The sequence below is a fragment of the Ammospiza nelsoni genome, chromosome 5 (genome assembly GCF_027579445.1).
Source record: "Ammospiza nelsoni isolate bAmmNel1 chromosome 5, bAmmNel1.pri, whole genome shotgun sequence".
Taxonomy (NCBI): domain Eukaryota; kingdom Metazoa; phylum Chordata; class Aves; order Passeriformes; family Passerellidae; genus Ammospiza; species Ammospiza nelsoni.
In genome coordinates this window covers 52,329,029-52,348,486 of record NC_080637.1, presented here as the reverse complement: position 1 = coordinate 52,348,486, position 19,458 = coordinate 52,329,029, and the positions used below count along the sequence as shown (strand labels likewise).

General features: G+C 38.1%; 1 protein-coding gene across 1 annotated transcript in view; it reads right to left on the bottom strand.

The window, feature by feature from the left end:
• The window catches only part of LARGE1 (LARGE xylosyl- and glucuronyltransferase 1), a 283,741-nt gene that overhangs the window by 166,494 nt on the left and 97,789 nt on the right, over nt 1–19,458 (bottom strand). The window lies entirely within an intron of this gene.

Below are 19,458 nucleotides of genomic sequence, written 5' to 3'. Positions count from 1 at the left end.
AGGCTGTTTTGTCAACTCAGGAATGCTTGTTTCCTCTCTTAATCCTGGCTGGTTTGTACTCACCACAGCAAAAAACCAATTACAGCAAATACATTTTACCATAAAACCTGTGAAGTAGACACCACAGAGATACTGTTAACACTTTACATTTCTTTTTTCTCTCCCTGTTTCCTTTTCCTTCCATGAATCAAATCAAAAGTTGTCACTGAGCTACAGGTATGACCAAGAACTGTGGCTACAGGTTTTAAGATGAAGCAGCCAAAAATTATTTTTAACCTACTGACGATGGTATACTTATAGGAGAAATATGTAAGAAAACCCAATGAAAACAAATCTTTTTTACTTACCAACAGTCACTTCTGCATAGCTTCAACTGACAAGAATCATGTTCATGGATAAAACTAATCAGGATTATTTCCTAGTGCTCTGCAGGCTGTTCATTCATTTTCTCTTTAACAGATAGATATATAACCAAATTCTCAAGATATGTGCAGATGAAGGATGGTAAGGAAAATACTGTTTTGTTCTGGAATGCTCAGAATTGGAGCTGCATAGCTGAGAGAAGAGGAACACACACTGCTTTAGAGAACAGGGATGTAGATGGTGCTACTGCCACGGGTAAAATCCCTGTCCAGAAAGGAAACAAATTAAATCCTAATCATGCTTGTAGCTCTTGCTCCTCCACATACCATAACATAGCAATACCATATGATGCCATGCCATACCTAAAAGTACAATGTGGAGCGAATACAAGAATTTCAAGGATAAGCAAGTGTAAATTACAAAAATACCAAAAGTACTTCTGCCTTCATTTAGCTCATGTGTGTACAGCAGAAATAAAAGAAATAAAAGCAAAAAGCACTCCTGCATGTACAACCAGGAGAGATGCAAGCCCTAATAATGGTTCCAGTTTGCAGGGCACTGAGCTGGCAAACTGCAGTGCCATGATACATGTGCTTAAGAAAGCTCTTTTCCCACCACTATAAAGAAAGAACTATTTTTAATGTACACTACTTAAATGTTGGTCTTAGCACAACCTCACAAAGGTTACAAACCTCTGTAGGAAGGGACTGCAGCAGCTCCTTAGAAGGAAGAGTAGAAGCACAGGCAATGAGTATGAACTTCCTAAATGAGCTGGGGCACAGCCTAAGGGAATCTGCCTTCAGTTACATCCTTTCAACAACAGTGGCACACACTTTTCCTGAGCAGGGCTGCTCTCAAGGCTATGCTGGGACCAAAAGCAGAAATATTCTAAAGACTAATTTCTGCAGCTCAAGAAAGAGAAAGAAGTCATAGCAGAGCTGCCACTTGCAAGTCTTAGAAAATATGATCCCTGACAAGTAAAGCTGACTTATGCCACTGGGAACAAGAAAAAATGGATCAGGAACAAATGGAGAAAAATTCACGACTGGAGACTTCTGTCTCTCTCAGGAACTGATTCAAACAGGGTCAAAACAGGACCCTGTTTGAGCATATGGGACTGCTGCATGTATGGTACAGTCATGTCTATCAAATGCTTCTAGAGGGAAACAAAAACATCCATTGCTATCAGTTCAGCTGCAACATTTCTGGAAATGCAGTAGCATGATGGCTTCATGAGCACTGCAGGTTAGGACAGCTACAGCAATGGCACTTCCAAGTGGTGTGTGAGAACGTTCCTCCTGTGCCACAAGGGCAGCATAAAGGGCACTCTGCAAACTGTTCCCTTTCTGACCCCCAATAAAGCTACCAATAAATCACAATGAGTGTATCTTGCCAATTGAATTTCAGTGCTTGGAAGATTTTGAACCCAGGGCACAGTAGAGTGATGGGCTTATATATGTCTTCAGGAAAAAGAGCTTAAACTATTAGTGCAATGGAGTATGCAGAGAGCACTGAAGCGCTGCTCCGAGAAACATGAAAATCAGTAACTTGAGGTCACATTTCATATCTGGCTTTGTAAAATGGAAATAGCAAGAAGGAGGCACAAATCCAATTTAAAATAGAGAACATGAACCAGAAAAATAAAAAATAAACATAATGAAAACCCAGAGATGGAGCCGTTAAGACAAAGATGTCAAAAACACCTATTGGGTCTGAGATAAGAATAGCATATGCTGGCAGATGCTGACCCTAATTTCAAATTTACTAAGGAAAAGCATCTGATAGACTTCTGGTTAATTTGTTGGAAAAAGAAAAAAAAAAAAAAAAGAGCACACAAACTCTTTAGACTTCTCAATTTTAGGGAAACCTAAAAATCAATGTATTACTAAACTCACCTATCCTAGTTTCAGGGGACAATGAAATCCTAGTAAACTAGTACCTCAAGCTTCTGTAATGTTGACTTACTCAGAGGTATAAGAAATAAATCTAAACCAATGGATATATTTATAGAAGAGCAATTCTCCATAGGCAGTGACATATTCATCAGCAGTTTCTTTGAGAGAAAAAGAAAACTACTAACGTCAGTAAAAAGAGTGGTGACTCCCTTTATAATTCAGATGAGGGAGAATCCTACCACGCATCTAGTAGGCCAAAATTATTAAGACAGTGATTGAGAACTCTTTCCCAGAACAGCTTGCTCTGCCAAACCTATATTTTTATCTTTTTTTGAAATTAATTTATTCCCCAGCTGTCAAGAAAAGTCTAGCAATGAAAAACTTTTAAATTTTCTTTTTTTTTTTTCTTGTTTCTCATTCCTAGTTCCAGTGTAGACTGGGAGAAGGAAGAATGATGAGCTGGAAAAGCACTCATAATTGTTTTTCTTTAGGTGATAGAGAAGATGAATATTATTTAATTTTTAAAATCCCCCATATTGGTACTTTACAATGAAATTATATTATCTGGATTTTTTTAATGCCTTTCTACCATTTTGTAAAAAAATAAGGTCTTGAAGATCACGTAGATGACTTAGAACCACATACCATTAAAATGCATAGTCACTGAGGAGCCTGAGAGGCACAGATTGCAGGTAGGTGCACTTTTAGGAATATATCCTTATTCAAATTGCTTAAATGGCTTTAAAAATAAAGTCATACCAGCCTAACTTTGTTCTTGAACGTGAGATTTAATATTGTTTTGAACATGCTGTCTGAGGACTTACTACAAATCCATTCTGATGGGCAGGCACCTGCCAATGCTCTGTAAGCACACAAGCCTCAGGAAATGCAAGGGCTGCTGAAGGAAGGGGGAGAAAACCCACAAACCTGAAACAAGGTTTTTATGTGCATGGCTGCTACTGAAGGGTTTGACCATATCCAGTTTTTGGTGTGTACTGCAACAATTTGACTTGGAAGATGTTAACTTCTGCCTTACATCTGTTATACTGATAATGAAAATCATGCCAAAATTCAAATTTGAACACTCTTTACTATTTTAATAAATGAGACAGGCTAGTGCCCTGTCCTACAAGTGATCACTTGCTTTGTGCAGGTAACAGACCAAAGTATTTCAGTCAGCTCTTAAGTGTGAGTTTTGATAAATGTAGCCTAGTTTTAGGCTGCTCCATGCATCACAGTGGCTCTGAGGCTGCCCATGCTCAGAAACCTCAGAATCAAAACAGAACTTCTTGTGCTACCATGCAGCAGTTAAGTCACATTTTAGAGAAGAATAACAAGCAGCCTCACAAATGGAACATCTTTATGTGGTGATACACTGTGAATATGAAATACTAACAGTAAGATTTTTGGAAAAACAGTTCATTAATTTTTCTTAAGTAAGACTACTGATTAAAATGAAAACATTCCCTGTTCACTTCACTAGCTCCAAATAAAAGAGGAGGTCCTTAGAGTACCTTTTTTTCCCCAGCAGATTTCACGAAAATTAAAAACAAAACAACAATCTTTACTCATTTTATATTATTGTATTAAAAGTCCTATTATTTGGTAACAAGCTAACAACCAAATCCTTGTTCAAGGGATTTTTCAAGCTTTCAGGCAGCCTACCTGAGCTTCCAGAGAGAGTTCCTGAGCCATGAAATGGGGTATGAAAATGTTTAATCCCTGACTGAACTGCTATCCTTGTGGAAGCACTGTGAGTACATACAATTACATCAGAAAAAAAATTCATGTTCACCAGCAGTACATTCCATTGTAGGGAAGCAGCTTATTATAACAATACAGAGAGGTTTTTTCACTGGTACACAAGGTTTTTTCACCGGTGCACTTGCGTCTGTGCTGGAAATGCTTCACCAGTACAAGATACAAATTATTGTCTGCTGGGGAGGTGCTCTGAGAAAATACACTCCTTAGACCACTGCAGTATTTTACACTTTCCTTCCTTTGGATTTCTATAAATAACATTTTTTAATCATCAGCAATTTACATATAAATAAAGCTTGGGAGATGGTGTGGGATTTTTAGAATGGCAGTCATCAGTTACAAGAACAAATAGGCTGTGCTCATCTTCCTAAATCTCTCAGATACTTTTGAACCTGGAATGTGGGCCTATTTCGCCAGCTCCTAAATCACCTGGGTACAAATGAAAAGCACATTCTTAGTCAAAATAAATAGTCTTCAAGACTTTCAAAATAGGATGGCCAGCATTGTGCCTTTTTAATTAATACTCAAATTCTAACACAAATTAGATAGTTATTCCAAATTGTTCAGCTAGTTTAGCTTTCTAAGTATTTTTCAGAATAACAGATTTATTTTTGATATTAACAGCATTTAATCCAAGCACAAAAACTGCATACCCAAAATCACTGATTTGCTTTTTTCTTCAAACTATGTATTTTCCAAAGCATTTTGTTGAGTTTGTAGATTTTTTCCAAGCTTTTGAAAGCATAAGGACAATTTTTCACCAAAGTTAAAAAGACACTGGCCAACAACGATATTAAATCGTGAATTTTTTTTTTAATTATTTTTTTTTTAAAGAGCAATTATTAGAAAGAAATACGTAGAGACTGCCTGGATTTAGGCAGTGGTAAAAATGGTAGAGACAAAGATCATTCTCATCAGAAAACAGCATGGCTTTCTGGCATTTATTACTATTACTTATAGGAACATATTTTTTAAACAAAACTACAAACGTTACAGAGATAGACAATTCTGTACGGCTCAGGTTAGCACTAAAAAAATACAAATTGGACATCTTCTGTACTGTCCTTCTTTTACTGTTTTTTCTCAGTAAGTTCCATGAAGACCAGCAGTTCAAACTCATATGAGAATTCTAGTTATCAATATAGAAGAAAAGCTAGAGGAGAGACTACATTAAGCACTTGCTATTTTGCAGCAAAAATTATATTTAAAAAGTTATCACAGATGGCATGTACTCCTGCAATGTGGTATTGTTTTCATCATGGGGTCAGCTGCCAAAATAAAGATTTGGACACACAGTTTTACAAAAAACAGATTAGGAACTGTGGGTCCAAAATTTCCTCGGCTGTGATCCACTTAAAAAAGTTACCCTAGGAGCTATGGCAAATATAGGAAATCTGCCTTTGATATAGAAGAATACAACTGAACTTTTCTCACTTTTGCATGACCATGGTGCTGGGCTGTGGAGAAGAGGCTATGTAATAATCTGGATTCTCATCAGTACTTGTGAAATTCACAACTTATAAAATCAAAATACAAGAAATTTCACTTTCTTGCAATGAATCAGCTCCAAGTACAATACTCTATCTTTTTTAGTTTAAACGAATTTCATGGCAGAACTGGACGAAGCCATCTGCTGCCAATTGTCTTGGCAAGCGGCAGCATTGCTGCTGGCTGCTGCCAAAGCACAGCACATTGCCATACATCTGTTAGAGCTGCTATAAACCAGCAAGCTTCAGAGCTCCTCTGCATTGCTTCCCCCTCCCAAATCCCTGAGTGCTGAACATGGCCAAAGTACCACTGGCATGGCAAAGGTGGGAGACCTCATCCAGAATCCTGGCTGTACTGGGGAGCAGGGAGCATCTCTCTCCTGGCTTTGTCCCTCCCTCTTGGACACTGTGAAAGCTGAGAAAAACTGACTGTGTCCAGTAGACACAACCTCCCTTTTTGTACTGAACTACTCATGATGTGCTTAGAAAGGCTCTGGTAGCCATGGGCTGTACAGAGATAGCCAGTGCCTGCTGGTAGCCATGGGCTGTACAGAGATAGCCAGTGCCTGCTGGTAGCCAGGGCTGGTACAGAGATAGCCAGTGCCTGCTGGTAGCCATGGGCTGTACAGAGATAGCCAGTGCCTGCTGGTAGCCAGGGCTGGTTCAGAGGTAGATAGCCAGTGCCTGCTGGTAGCCATGGGCTGTACAGAGATAGCCAGTGCCTGCTGGTAGCCAGGGCTGGTTTGGATAGCCAGTGCCTGCTGGTAGCCAGGGCTGGTTCAGAGGTAGATAGCCAGTGCCTGCTGGTAGCCATGGGCTGTACAGAGATAGCCAGTGCCTGCTGGTAGCCAGGGCTGGTACAGAGATAGCCAGTGCCTGCTGGTAGCCATGGGCTGGTTTGGATAGCCAGTGCCTGCTGGTAGCCAGGGCTGGTTCAGATTGCCAATGGCAATGCACTGATTTCCTCCTCCTAGAAGCTCACAGGAACTGAGGTCAGGCTGCCAGACAGAAGATGGCCTGAGTTGTTCATCTCCCCCTTTAACCTAGGGGTTGCCATTTAGGGTCCTAGGCAGCTCCTGTGAACTTAGCTCATGTTTTAATGGAGGATTTTGATCACTGTATTGTGAAGCACGCTGAGAAGAGCCTTGAAAGCTTCTCCAAGAACACACTGATGAAATTTTACCTTGCAACAGAGTTGAGAGCACAAAGACACAATATCCAGTCCTTGTGTCAACCACTGCCAACCATTCAGGAGAAGCAGATAATAATGAACTCTCTTAACAGGAAACAATGGTGAAGCACCTAGACATCACTAGTACTGATGTGAAACTCACATGATTGGTGACATTATCCAGGCTCTCACAGCTGCCATAGTGCAGTTATGTAAGATCTCAGGTAATGTGTGAGAGCAAAAATATACTTAGTCCTGCTAATGGTAGAGAAAAAGTGACAAGTAGTTCCCTAAAGGTTTAAAAATAAAAGAGTAAATAAACCTTCCACCTCACCATCCGCCAAGATTTTCTGAAACAAGCCCACTGATACCAATGGTAAAACCTCAGATTTTCTAATACAGTCTCTTTCAGCCTCTGTTAAATCACAAAAATAATGATAATAAAATAACAATCATTATATCACAAATACAATTATATTTTTCTTTTATTTTTTAAAATATTATTTTAAAAAAAGGCAACATGCTGTCACAGCTATTTCTTAAATTACCATGTTCAGCAAATATAGGCAAAGAGGCCAGACTAAGTTCCCTGATTTTTGCTGATCTGGTGTGTTTTTAGAGGTTTCATATCAAAACAAGCACCAGAAGAAAGGCCTCAAAATACACACTGAAATACTGATATGTTCTCAAAAGAAACTTGTTTCAAAACAGAGGAATTATTTATTACTGATTAGTCTGACTTGATAGATTAGAAGAAAATTAGTCAGTGTATTTACAAACCAGCACCCTAAAACATGTCAGAAATGAACACAACAATATGTAGACCCAATACTTAACAAAGAATAAATCAATCCAAGTGGACACAGATAATTTTACTATACAGACTCCCTGAGCAACCAAGGGATGAATAGTGGGTTAAGGAGAGAGCAAAAAGCTGAAAACATACTCTCTTTTATTACCAACTACTATGAATAGAGTCAACAACCACTAATAGCAGAGACACCAGTCCTACCTGATTTACAGGCCATAAAGACACTCAGACAGCATTAAATGAATTAAGTTGATTCTCAGCCAGTATTAACTACAACTTAAAAGCAAAAGTATCCAGTCAAGGAGAATCCTTGATCTCTGCTGCTCAAGGTGGGGAGTTCAGGAAGCTGAAGCCAAACTGACAAACCAGCAAGTATCTTAACCTAGGTGCCCTTCCTCAGAAAATGCACTTTGTGTAACATTTTGTGTTCATTTTCATTTCTTGGTTTGCATTGTGTTCATTTTCATTTCTTGGTTTGCACAGTAACTAAGCCCAGTAAACGTGTACATGCATGTGAACCAGTATGAAGAAGTTCCAGCAGGCAGTGTGGTTACTTAGATGACTGAATTTATGTAAACACTTAAGTTTATGCAGAATCAGGGTCTTGTATTTTAGAACAGGATGTAACTCATTTTGTATCTTACATATTCAGTGGGAAACAAGCTGTGAGTGCAGGATTGGGGTTCCATATTTAAAGTCCAGAAATTCAAATTCATCCATGGTTCTCACAGTATCCATTGCTCTCTCCACTTGCACATATGTAGTGCTTTGCATTGCTGTTTATGGTAAGAAATTTATGCTCTGAAGTGTATGTAAACATTATCAACTTATGCTTCCCACAGCTGCTGTAACTCTAAAGTTCTTGGTTTCTGTGCTTTTAAATGAACAGTCATAGCAATATACCAAAGCTGCTTCTTGCACTGAAATCCAATTCTAGGTAATTGTTTTACAGTATATAACCAAAACACTCATATTGATCTCCTGCTCAGAGAACTTACCTTCTCAGAACATTCTGAAATAGCAGTGGCAGGTCACTTACTGCTACTCTTGCACAGCATCTCATACCTATCATTTTCTCAAAATCATGGGGTTTTTTTCAATGTTATGGACACCTGCCCTTGTGAAAGTTCCTATTCATAACACCTATGAAGTTTTCAAGTTAAGTCTCGTTGAAATCACTCACTCACAGAAAAAAAATCCAAACAAGACAGATGACATTGTTTCATCCCCTATCCTTTGTAAATGTCTACAGCATTGAAATTAACATCTTTGTACCTGTCCCCTCCTCATCATGTAGTAAATAAACTTTTAAGCAAAGTGCTAGATACCTCATCTCAATGGGTAACTTTCCTTAAGTCAGAATTGGCAAAAATGGGTACAAAGAATGAAATTATTTCCTGTTACAGTTAAACAGTAATTGAATAATATTTGCAAGGAAAATATTTTTCTCCTGGAAAATAAGCAATTTTCTCAAATAATTAAAAAGTCTTGCATAGGGTTTTCATCAAAATGTAAAATTCAATCCTGAATAGTCACAGTCTGTGAACAACTGTAAGCCTCTTAAAAAGGACATTTAGAATAAAAACATTTTGTCAATCTCAATTCTTTATAAAAACACTTCAATATTTTCATATGTGTATTTGTACAATATAGATAACTGGAGAATATGGAATACTGCTCTGTTCTGGTGATCTTTATTTAACAAGGAACTCAGTAAGGTGAATTATGCAAAGACCTTCAGAATGGCCTAAGCGCTGGAAAACCTATTTCAGATTGAACTGCTGAAGGACAGAAATCTACTCAGATAAACAGAAGTATGGCTAATAGGCAATTTGCTCATATCCTTTAGGGAAATAGTAAAGTTCACTCCAACAAGACTTCCAATTTTAAGAGAATGGTACAGGAACCAGAGATTGATAACTGAATTTTCAAAAATGAAAGACAGAAACACAGCCCAAATTTTGAGCAAACAAAGTAATTAAGCATTGACATAACTCACCAAAAATCACCAATAATTTTCTGTCTCTGAGTATTTTAAAATCAAGAAGTTTTTGTAAAAGGCAATAAAAAATCCTGTGGCCTATGTCATGCAGAAGACTCCAACTGCATCTTTTTACCTGGCACACTAGTAATTTCCTTAATGTCAATGATTTTGGTGAAGGACTAAGCACAATCAGATAAGAAAAAAATTGTGGACAAGCTAAAAGATGTGCATCCCAGAGTTCAGGGATAGCCCCTGCCTGGAGAACCATATTTCTAAAATTTCAAAGAGGAATTTGGAAGTGCAGGAATCCAAATGTTTAGGATATGTGAGCTAATGAAATACTACCACACTACCAGTGTGAAGCCAGCCAAAGCCAAACTTCATTAATCTGCTGCCATATCTCATGGCACCAAAATCTACAAAATCACACAAAACTTAGACTTGAGTATTACTGGCAGCAAACAAAGTAAAAAAGAAGTAATATAAATGTTAATAAGATGATGTCTGTTTCACTTTATTTAAAAGCCAGACTAATCCCATAATCCTAAAAAACAAAAATATTAGGCTCTCCACAATTACAACATAACAATGTCCAGATGGTCCTGTCTGTGGGGAACAAGAAGAACAAGAGGCTTTACAAGTTAAATTCCAGGGAAAAAAAATCCAAGTCCCAAGGAAAACTAAGACAGAGCTACTTTTGGAGGTGTTGAAACAGTGACCACTGCAGTAAGTAGCAGCAATTGCTTATAAAGGTATTCCATTTAATTTTTAAAGGGGAGTCAGGTGTATATAGTCCAACATTACTGAAGAAAGTTTGTGTAATGTAGATAGAACATTTTTCAGTTTCCCTTTTTAAATTTGTGTGGTTCATTTAAGAGCTATGAAAACTATAAATCAGCCATTGATTTCTCAGTGATATCTGCACTAACAAAATAGACAAATAGAGAATTAGAAAGACAGGGAGGAGATTGGAAAGTTCATAATTTTTTCCTTGTGAAGCTTCATTGTGGTGAATAGTTGGAAGAGCCATTTTAGTCACACTGAGGTAGAGCTATTGTGCAAGGATACACACATTCAGTTCTTTGGACTGCAGGGCCCCTTTGTGTAAACTCAGCCCGTGATGCTCCAACACAGGCTTAAAATGGTGTTTCAGAAACATTTCAAAAGGGGTCTTGGAGCCAGATGATTCAAGCTGGAAGGGTAGTCCCTCAAGAAACGCTTTTGATACTTGACTAAAAAAAATGAAGGAAGCTAATATGCTGACAAGAAAAGATCAGAAATATGTCTACTCAGCACATACCAACATCATGGAAAACAGTGCATGTTTGGCAGACTAAATGAACTGAATGGGACCTTCTCTCTTATTTAGAGACTTTAGAAAGTCTGTCATTTTTGAACACAAAAAGTACTGTGATTTCACATAATATGATTAGTTGCACTGCAGACAACTTTAAGACTTAACTTTTGTTAACAGGATATCTTCTATCCAGTGGTCCATACCCACAGGAAAACAGTGTGCTCAAAAATAAAGGAAGGAATTTGTGGCAGCAACAGCCAAAGCCACTACCTAATATCTATCAGAAAGGACAGGCTGTTTTATTGATTTGAGTATTTACTCTGTGTCAGTACTCAAAAAGGAGAAACAAAATGATCATGATGATTCTTGGGCCTGTTGCACTGAAGCCAAATGCACTAAGTGCACTTAAAGTAATGAAAAAGTTCAACCAGAAGTCAGAAGATAGAAAATTAATTGATAGGAAAATAATTAGACAGCCTTTTTTTATAAATATCAATTTGGTAAGACTGATTTTATCTTTACATCTGATTGAAAGTTGGCAACGAAATATTATGTGCAGACATACAAATTACCACAGCAAGGTGTCTGATCAAGTAACATATTTTCTTGTTAAAAAGAAACAATACCAGGACATTCCACATTAAGAACTAAAACCTGGCTACTTAACCAGACTGCAAGCACCAAGCTTACTGAAACAGGAATACCTGCTGGAATCTCAAAGTACTCACTAATATAGGTTCCTATTAAAAAAACCAAAAAAAAAAAAAAAAAACCCCAAAAAAACCACCAAAAAACAACCCAAAACTTTACACACAGCACCAAGTTAATAGTGAGAATTATGCCAAAGACAGGCCAGTCCTGCCCACTCAGACAAAATGCAGTTCATTATGTCCAACTGCACAGGAATATTTTTGAGAACAAATAATGCAGACTATATCTATAAAATAGAATCATGTATTTTGGAAAATATTGGTGATGGAAGGGACTTCAAACCAGCATAGGTACGAAGATAATTAAAAAGAGTTTTAAGAAGCAGGAGTGTAAGTCATTTGGTACTTGGAAGTATAATTGGGGAGTAAAGAATAGGAAGTGATAAATATAAGTAGTACCTCTTTATGTAGGGGTGATGAGTATGCTATTTCATACCACCATGACTTCTGTCATGTGCATTTTTTAAAGTATGTTGAAAATCTTGAGAGGGTTTAGAAGAGAGCCTGCAAAAAGTTAAAACTAGAGCTAATGCCCCACAACTGAAAGAGATCAAACTGTTCACCTTGCAAGAAGAAAACTGAGAAGTGAGTTGACTGAACCATGTTAGTTCCTCCACGTGAAGAAAACAGCAGGAATGGAAGAGCCCTTTAATCTTTCGGAAAATGATTTAGCAAGAACCACCAACTTGAAGACAAATTTTGAATGAGAAATGGGGTACACATTTTAGTAGTTGAAAACGACTAATGATTACACAAGCTTCCCAACAAAGACCAGTTCAGACAACTGGGATGTCCTTAATGGCTTTGAACTCAATTAACCTATGACTTCCATCCAAGTTCAGAACTGGTCCTGAGAACTGCACACTGACAGAGTTCATTGAAGCTGCTGCTGCTGACAAGATCAGGCCCCACACTTCCTATCCCACCTCTGCACACAAGGTCTAAACAAGCATATTCCCTGCTCTGCATCCACAAGGGTCTCTCTTGCCATATTTTACCTGAAGGCAACCCATCAAAGAGGAAGCAGCCATCTCCCAACTCTCTTCCTAAGTAAGCACACAGGAAATTGCCACAAGCACGGGTGGCCAAGTTCCATGAATCCTACTGAGCTGCCCACAGGCAGCGTGACCACTGGTAGCTGCATATTACAGTGCAAACTGCTGTGGATTATCACAGAATTTCCCAAAAGCTGCTGTGCCTTGGGCTGTTCTTCTGGAAACGAATGATTCCTGTGTCTTGGAGTCAGAAACAGCACTCAGCACTCCCACACTGCAAGTAGTAAAGACAGAGAACAGGAAAATAAGATGCACCTCCTAAGTACTACTTGAGATGTCATAATTCTTCAACTAATCTTCCTCAGAACTTTAAGACAGATAAAAGAAAATAACCCAGAATTCACCTAGATGAAAATCCCATGTACGTGCCTTAATGTACAGTTTAGCTTTTACAGTCTTAATGTGATTGCACATGTGAACTGCTACTCAAAGTTTCTCTTCTATAGCAAGAAGATTTTTTATTCCTTAGAATGCCAAAGAAAAACTTGAAATTATTATCTAGTTATAAATTCTGATCTAATAATTCATAACGTAAATGGTAGCTAATGAGGACTTATTTTTAGGAGAACAGATGCAGAGTCGCTTTAGAAACAAAACTAGAAATTCAATGTCATGATTTTTGTGATTCAGAATGCAGGATATTAAGATATTTGGGATTGACAAGACTGTATGGGATATTTTTTCCAGCCAAAGAGACACCATCAGTCAAATTAAATTCTGTTAAATATTTAAAAACTGAGAGTGTTTAAAATATTTAAAGTTTTGAGGAATTATATCAATTCTTTTCTCCTTTTGCCTATTTTTGTGATTTTACTACTACATTTTCTTTTAGTTTTACAGACTAAGAAAGAGAAGAATGCTGTTCACACCACGGTAGATAGAATCTTTCTTTTATTTTTCTGACATTGAAAATGAAGCTTTACTATGGGTGAATTTAATTCATTCATGACAGTTATATATCACCTTGTTGTGCAATTTTTTTAACATATTCCCACTTTTTTAAAAACTTAATTAAAAGAAAAAAACGTTTAAATTGCCAGAGATAACATTTTTATTAGCTAGAGGCTAGGACTCACCAGAGAAGCCTGAAGCTTAGTTAAGTATCCATCTTCTTATAATTAATCTGTTTTTTTTTTTTAAGGAAGAAAAATATCTACACAATGGAAAGAATGGATAAGACTTAGAGAATAATTACTCTTGAAGGTTAAAGATTTTCAAATACTCATTAAAGAAATGAATGGAATTAAAAAAGAAAAGCACAGGGTTTTCTTTTTTGATAAATTTCAAGAAAATTGAGAGGTCCACTTTGATTTGTCTGCTAGAATGTATCTTAGTGTCCTCCCTTCCTTGTCTCCAATGAGCTGATAACTCATTCCCTTCCTTAGTATTCATTTGAGTTTTATACACATTTGATGGCACAGACTTGGAAATGAACAACAAACCACGCTACATTTTTACAGACAGTGACTTGTGAAAGCTTTAGTTGCAAATACAGAGATATCAGGCGTCTCTCTCCACAAACTGCTGTCTCACTACATGTCTGTTTTTGGTTCAACATCTCAAAAAGCCAAAAGAAAGCCATCAGGGAGGGTTCAGAGGGAAGGATGGGCAGCCCATGTCAGGCGCTGCAGTACAGCAGCTGCATTTCACATCCCAGTGTGCAGCTGGCAGGAGGAATTCCCACTATACCCAAACCAAGCTCGGAGCACACTATCTCCTGCCATTTCATACACAGGGCTCTCATGGTTTAGGAATGGTATTCCCCAACTTAGTTCTTCCACCCACCTCCAATTGGAGGCACAAAAGGCAAAGATCATGGGTTGTGATAAAGACAATTTACTGAAAATGGCAATGAGATAAGAAAACAAACAGTAACAGTAACAAGATTAATTAAAAAAACTGCAACAAATTATTCACAGAGAAGAAAATTCCCTGATAATTGACAACACCAGATGGCTCCCTCCATGTTTTCTCAACCAGGAAGGAAGCCCTTCTCCTGAAGAGTCCCTTTCTCTGCCCCAGCAATGACATGAGGTAGTACAGAATAAACTGCTCATGCCTTCTCTCTTGGCTACCACAAAATCTCACCCTGTATTGGCCACAACAAGGAAAAGCATGTTTAGGTTTCCTATCTGTGTGCAGTATTTCCCCATTTGCAGCTGTGGCATAACACAAGCACAGTTTTGCCATTTAGCAAGCCCAAACTGCTCTTCCTTCCTCTGGTAATATGGGCTTCTGCTCTAGGCTTTTGTCACACAGACAAATTCAAATTTACTGGAAATTCAAACAACCCAGGAGACAAGGAAAGCATTAGAGACAGGGAATAACATTTCTTTCCCTTTCAAACTCTGCTTCCAAAGTAAAATGCACTCCAAACTTTAATGATCTATTTAAAACTTCATTATGCAAAAATATATTCTTTTGTCACTGTAGAAAAATGGACATGCCTTTAGGTATGCCACTCATAACAGTCCTTTAAATATCTTCTAAATCAAGTTGCATTTCAGACAGTGGAAGTTCTACTTTGACTACAAAGATATATTAAAATAATATCCCATAATTACTAACGGTGATTGTACCAATAACAACTAATTAATAATTTGTGAGTTTTGATGATTATTTTGCCCCAAGGTTTTGTGAACTTCTGATAGGGAGAAGTAGGAGAGAAATTGCCCTCTGTGCCTACCAGTGGCAGATACAAACCCTGCCAGGAAGCAAGCAGGTGCTGGCTGAGAGACGAGACAGAACAGGATGGATCAGTCATGCAGATCACTTGGAAAGGCCTCTGGTCTCCTCCAGTGCTTTTTCAGTCCCTTTACTGTTAGGGTTCCCTTCTTGCCTCTGCTTCTATCAGGCTGACCATTATCTCTGTAACTTTGGTGATGGGTAATGGCAGCTTTAAATGCAGACACACCAGAGATGTTTCCACTAACTAATTCAGACACTGACACCAGTAAGGCTAGATCACTTCAGGCTGTACACAGACTCCCAAAATATCCATATTCCACCTTACCTACAGCAGAGGATACTGCATATGTGACAGCAATTCTTCAACTGTACTTCTAAAATGCAATGTAGACATACATTGAGTTTTGATATCTTGTCACAATTGCTTTATTTGAATTGCTTTATTTCTATAAAACATCTGAAAATCTCCCTCCTCGCACCCCTTTTCCCTTTAATCATAAATGACTGAAAAAGAGACAGCTTCTTCTCCCTGTAAAGGAAAATCATGTATTATCTTTTATTTATTCTTAGCTGCAGTGAAATAACACTTAAACCATCTGGCAACTAGCTGAAACTAAGGACAAACACCCTCCACTAATAGTTCAATACAGAATCAGTGAATGTTTTGAGTTAGAAGAGACCTTTAAAGGTCATCTAGTCCCATACCCTTGCAGTGGGCTGGGACATCAATCACTAGGTTCAGGTTGCTTCAAAGCCCTATCCGACCTGGCCCTGAATGCTTCTGAATATGGGGCATGCCCAACTTCTCTGGGAAACCTGTTCCAGCAGGAAAAAGACTAAAAGTAAGCAGAGAGAAGCAGGACATAGATTTGTGAAGAAATTTTTAACTATCTGAAAATCTTGTTTTCTCGTTTCTCTTAACAGGCCATATGATTTCTCATCACATTTTATTCAGTGAAAGCCCTAAATACAAGCATCTAAGTTTGTGCAAATAAAACAGATGCAAAAACCCCACATAGCTGAGTAGTAGGAAAAAAAGAACAGAAAGCTACATTGGTCAGAAGTTTACTCATAAAGGGGATAATTAATGACAAGAAAGCGTCCCAAAACAAAAACATAAAATGCAGTCAGTGGTTTTGGTTTTTTGGGTTTTCTCTAGTTTTGTTTTTTATGTTAAGCATAGCTAAGCTGATATTTAGAGAGCAGAATATGCAGCATAGGAAAGCATTAGACAGGCTGAACTATGCCCATCTGACTTGCATGGATTCTCAAGTCTGAAATGTCTTCCTTGTATAGAAAGGAAAATCTGAACCATATTGGATCTTATCTGTTTTAACTGGGGGGATGCAACACTCTTCTTTTACTTTCATTTCCTGGCTCCTTGGGTCCTTCAGACAGAACACATAACTTTGCTGAAAAATGTTGCTTGGTTTCACATCTCAAAAATAACCCCTTTTTTTTTTCTAGTGAAAATCAATTTAAAAAAAAAGAAAACAAATGATGCAATTTTTTTAAAGAGAGAGAACAAAAAGTAATGATGTACATGTGCAGGGAAACTAGCAGTGGTTAAAATTTTCTGGTAACATCATCATTGGAGCTGAACAAGGAACACAAACACTGTCAGAGATATACTAGAATACCAGCCCCTACTCCCACTAGGCAGCACGGCAGATATGTCCCCAGGAATCCAGTAATGGAACAGAGGAAATTGAACATATGTGACAGACAGAGAGTGAAATGAAGCACAAAAAAGTGCCACACAAAAGGCTTAAAAGGCTTCAAGGTGTGAAACACTGAGGAAGGAGTCAAAGCATGAGGGATGTGTGAACCAGCGCAAGTGCAAACTGAAAACAGGTACAGGATTGTGGCATTCACATTCCCTGAAAAAATCCCTTCACCCAGGATTTTTCTCCTGGGAAGCTGCGAAGCCTCAGAGAAAAGGAAAACAATTCTTATCTCATTTGCTTCTCCTGTGTTTTGCTCCTTTGGAATGTATTTGGAGATGGTTTACCCACAGGTGATTGTTTCATTTGCTTCTGGTGTGAGTTGTTTTGACTCATTGGCCAATTGGGGCCAAGCTGTGTCAAGACCCTGGAAAGAGTCACGAGTTTTCATTATTATCTTTTTAGCATTCAGTAAGTATCCTTTCTGTATTCTATAGTATAGTATAGTATTCTTTAATATAATTCTTTAATATAATATAGTATTATAAAGTAATAAATTAGCCTTCTGAGAACATGGAGTCAGATTCATCATTCCTGCCTTTGTTGGGGCATTCTCTGCAAATACAATACACAATTTTGAGCAAGAGAGGCTGAAAGTGATAGAGAGCAAGCAAGCACAAATGGGAAAGAGAAAACAGGGGTGCAGGTGAGCATTCAAGTGAGCAACAGAGCACAGCAGTGACAGGCTGTGATGCAGTAAGAAATGGTGAAAGTAGTTAAACTGAAAACAGTTCCAATTAATTTCTTTTTTGTTGCTGTTTTTACCCTCATCATTGATCAGAAAAGAAAGTTTTAAATGAAAAACACTCCAGACAACACTGTGAGAAATGAACAAAAGCCACAGTGATCACTAAGAATTATCGATAAACAAGGCACTGGGAAATTGCTTTCAATTGTGTCCAGTAAGCTGAGGTACTCAGAGTGACCATTCAGTGTGTTTTTTGGAAAAGAGCAGAGCAGAAGAAAGGGCAACAAGGAACTTCAAAAGAGCAACTGAGCACTTAATTCTCCCTTCTCAGATGAACTGCTCTTGTCACAGTCTACTATGAAGCCAAACATACGTACAGAATCACAATAAAGCCTTCAGCAAGGAATTAGGAACAGAGAAATTATGGACTACAAACATCAGGTACAACTATCTGTAAGGCATGACTAAATAAGAGGTCTACCACTGTGTTGGGTTTGCATGACAAGGTTTTGCTTTCCCCTGTTCAGCTGAGGAGAAGAGTGAAGGCGACTTCAGTGGGCAGTCAGTGAAGGTTACCCCACCACAACACAGCTGCAGTTACATAAAAGTATGAAACCAGGAAATATTTCCCCATTCAAAAGAATTCAAGTTTCAAAAGAAACTTTAAAGAAACAGAGGTATTCCAGTACTTATCTGGATAACAACAGTTATGGTGGTCCAATTACTGAGCTTATTCTGGTAACAGTCTTGATGCACCACCTCTTTCTTTCCCTCTTTATCACACAGACTACAGGATACCTTTTTTAAACTGGTACTACTTCCAAGAGTTTCAAGAAAATTCCCACCTATGTAAGATGTAGAAAAAAGAGGAAGCTATTTCATTTCATGGGGTTAATGGCAGAGAAACTGCTTGTTATGGTTTTTTGAAGACAGCCTCAAGTTCATTAGATTTTAAGAGTATTAAAGCCAAGAGGCTGGATGACTTCCCCATGGGCACTCAAACTCTTAAAAAAGAGTTATTTCATTTAACCTTTTGACAGTCATATTTATTTTACACAATAAATGTAATTTGTCATATTCACAAAAAACTGTAATAAAAGATTTCCATGAATTCATTTATATCTTGAAGGTAAATGAAGGTTTACATGGTGAACAAATAACTCATTAGTGTTTATCTAGTCTCAAATTTGGATTTCATGAACCAGGTTTCATCAATATCAACCTTTATCAAAAACTACATACAGAATATATTATAAATAATATGTAGCATAGCAGGTTGCTAATGATTTCCTCTGGGGTTATGAAGGTTTCATTCTCCTCCCCATCTGTCTTCCTCTCACATATTCTCTGTCCGCTCTCCAGCTGCTCTTTCTGTGGTGGTTTGGGTTTTTTTCCCTTCTTAATTTCTAATTCCATTATCCCAGAGGTGCTACCGCTGTGGCTGATGGGCTCGGCCTTGGCCAGGGGCAGGTTCTTCCTGGAGCTGGCTGGCACAGGCTCTGTTGGACATAAGGGGAGCTCCTCAGGGAAGTCACTCACCCCTGTAACTCCCCACACTACCAAAACTTGGTCACACACACACACACACACACACACACTCCCCAAATAAACCCTGAACCACCCACTTCGAAAGAAATCCATTTTCTCACACAAGTGCACCCAAGAGCTTTGAGTAGTTCATGTTACACAGTGAGACTGTCACTCAAAAAAGCATTCCTAAAGCTTAAGAGCATTCATTTTTCTCCATCAACACTTCTTTGCCTTTGCCTAAAAAGGCTGGTGAGACTAATTAGTTCCCAACACTCCACTATTGTTAACAATAAT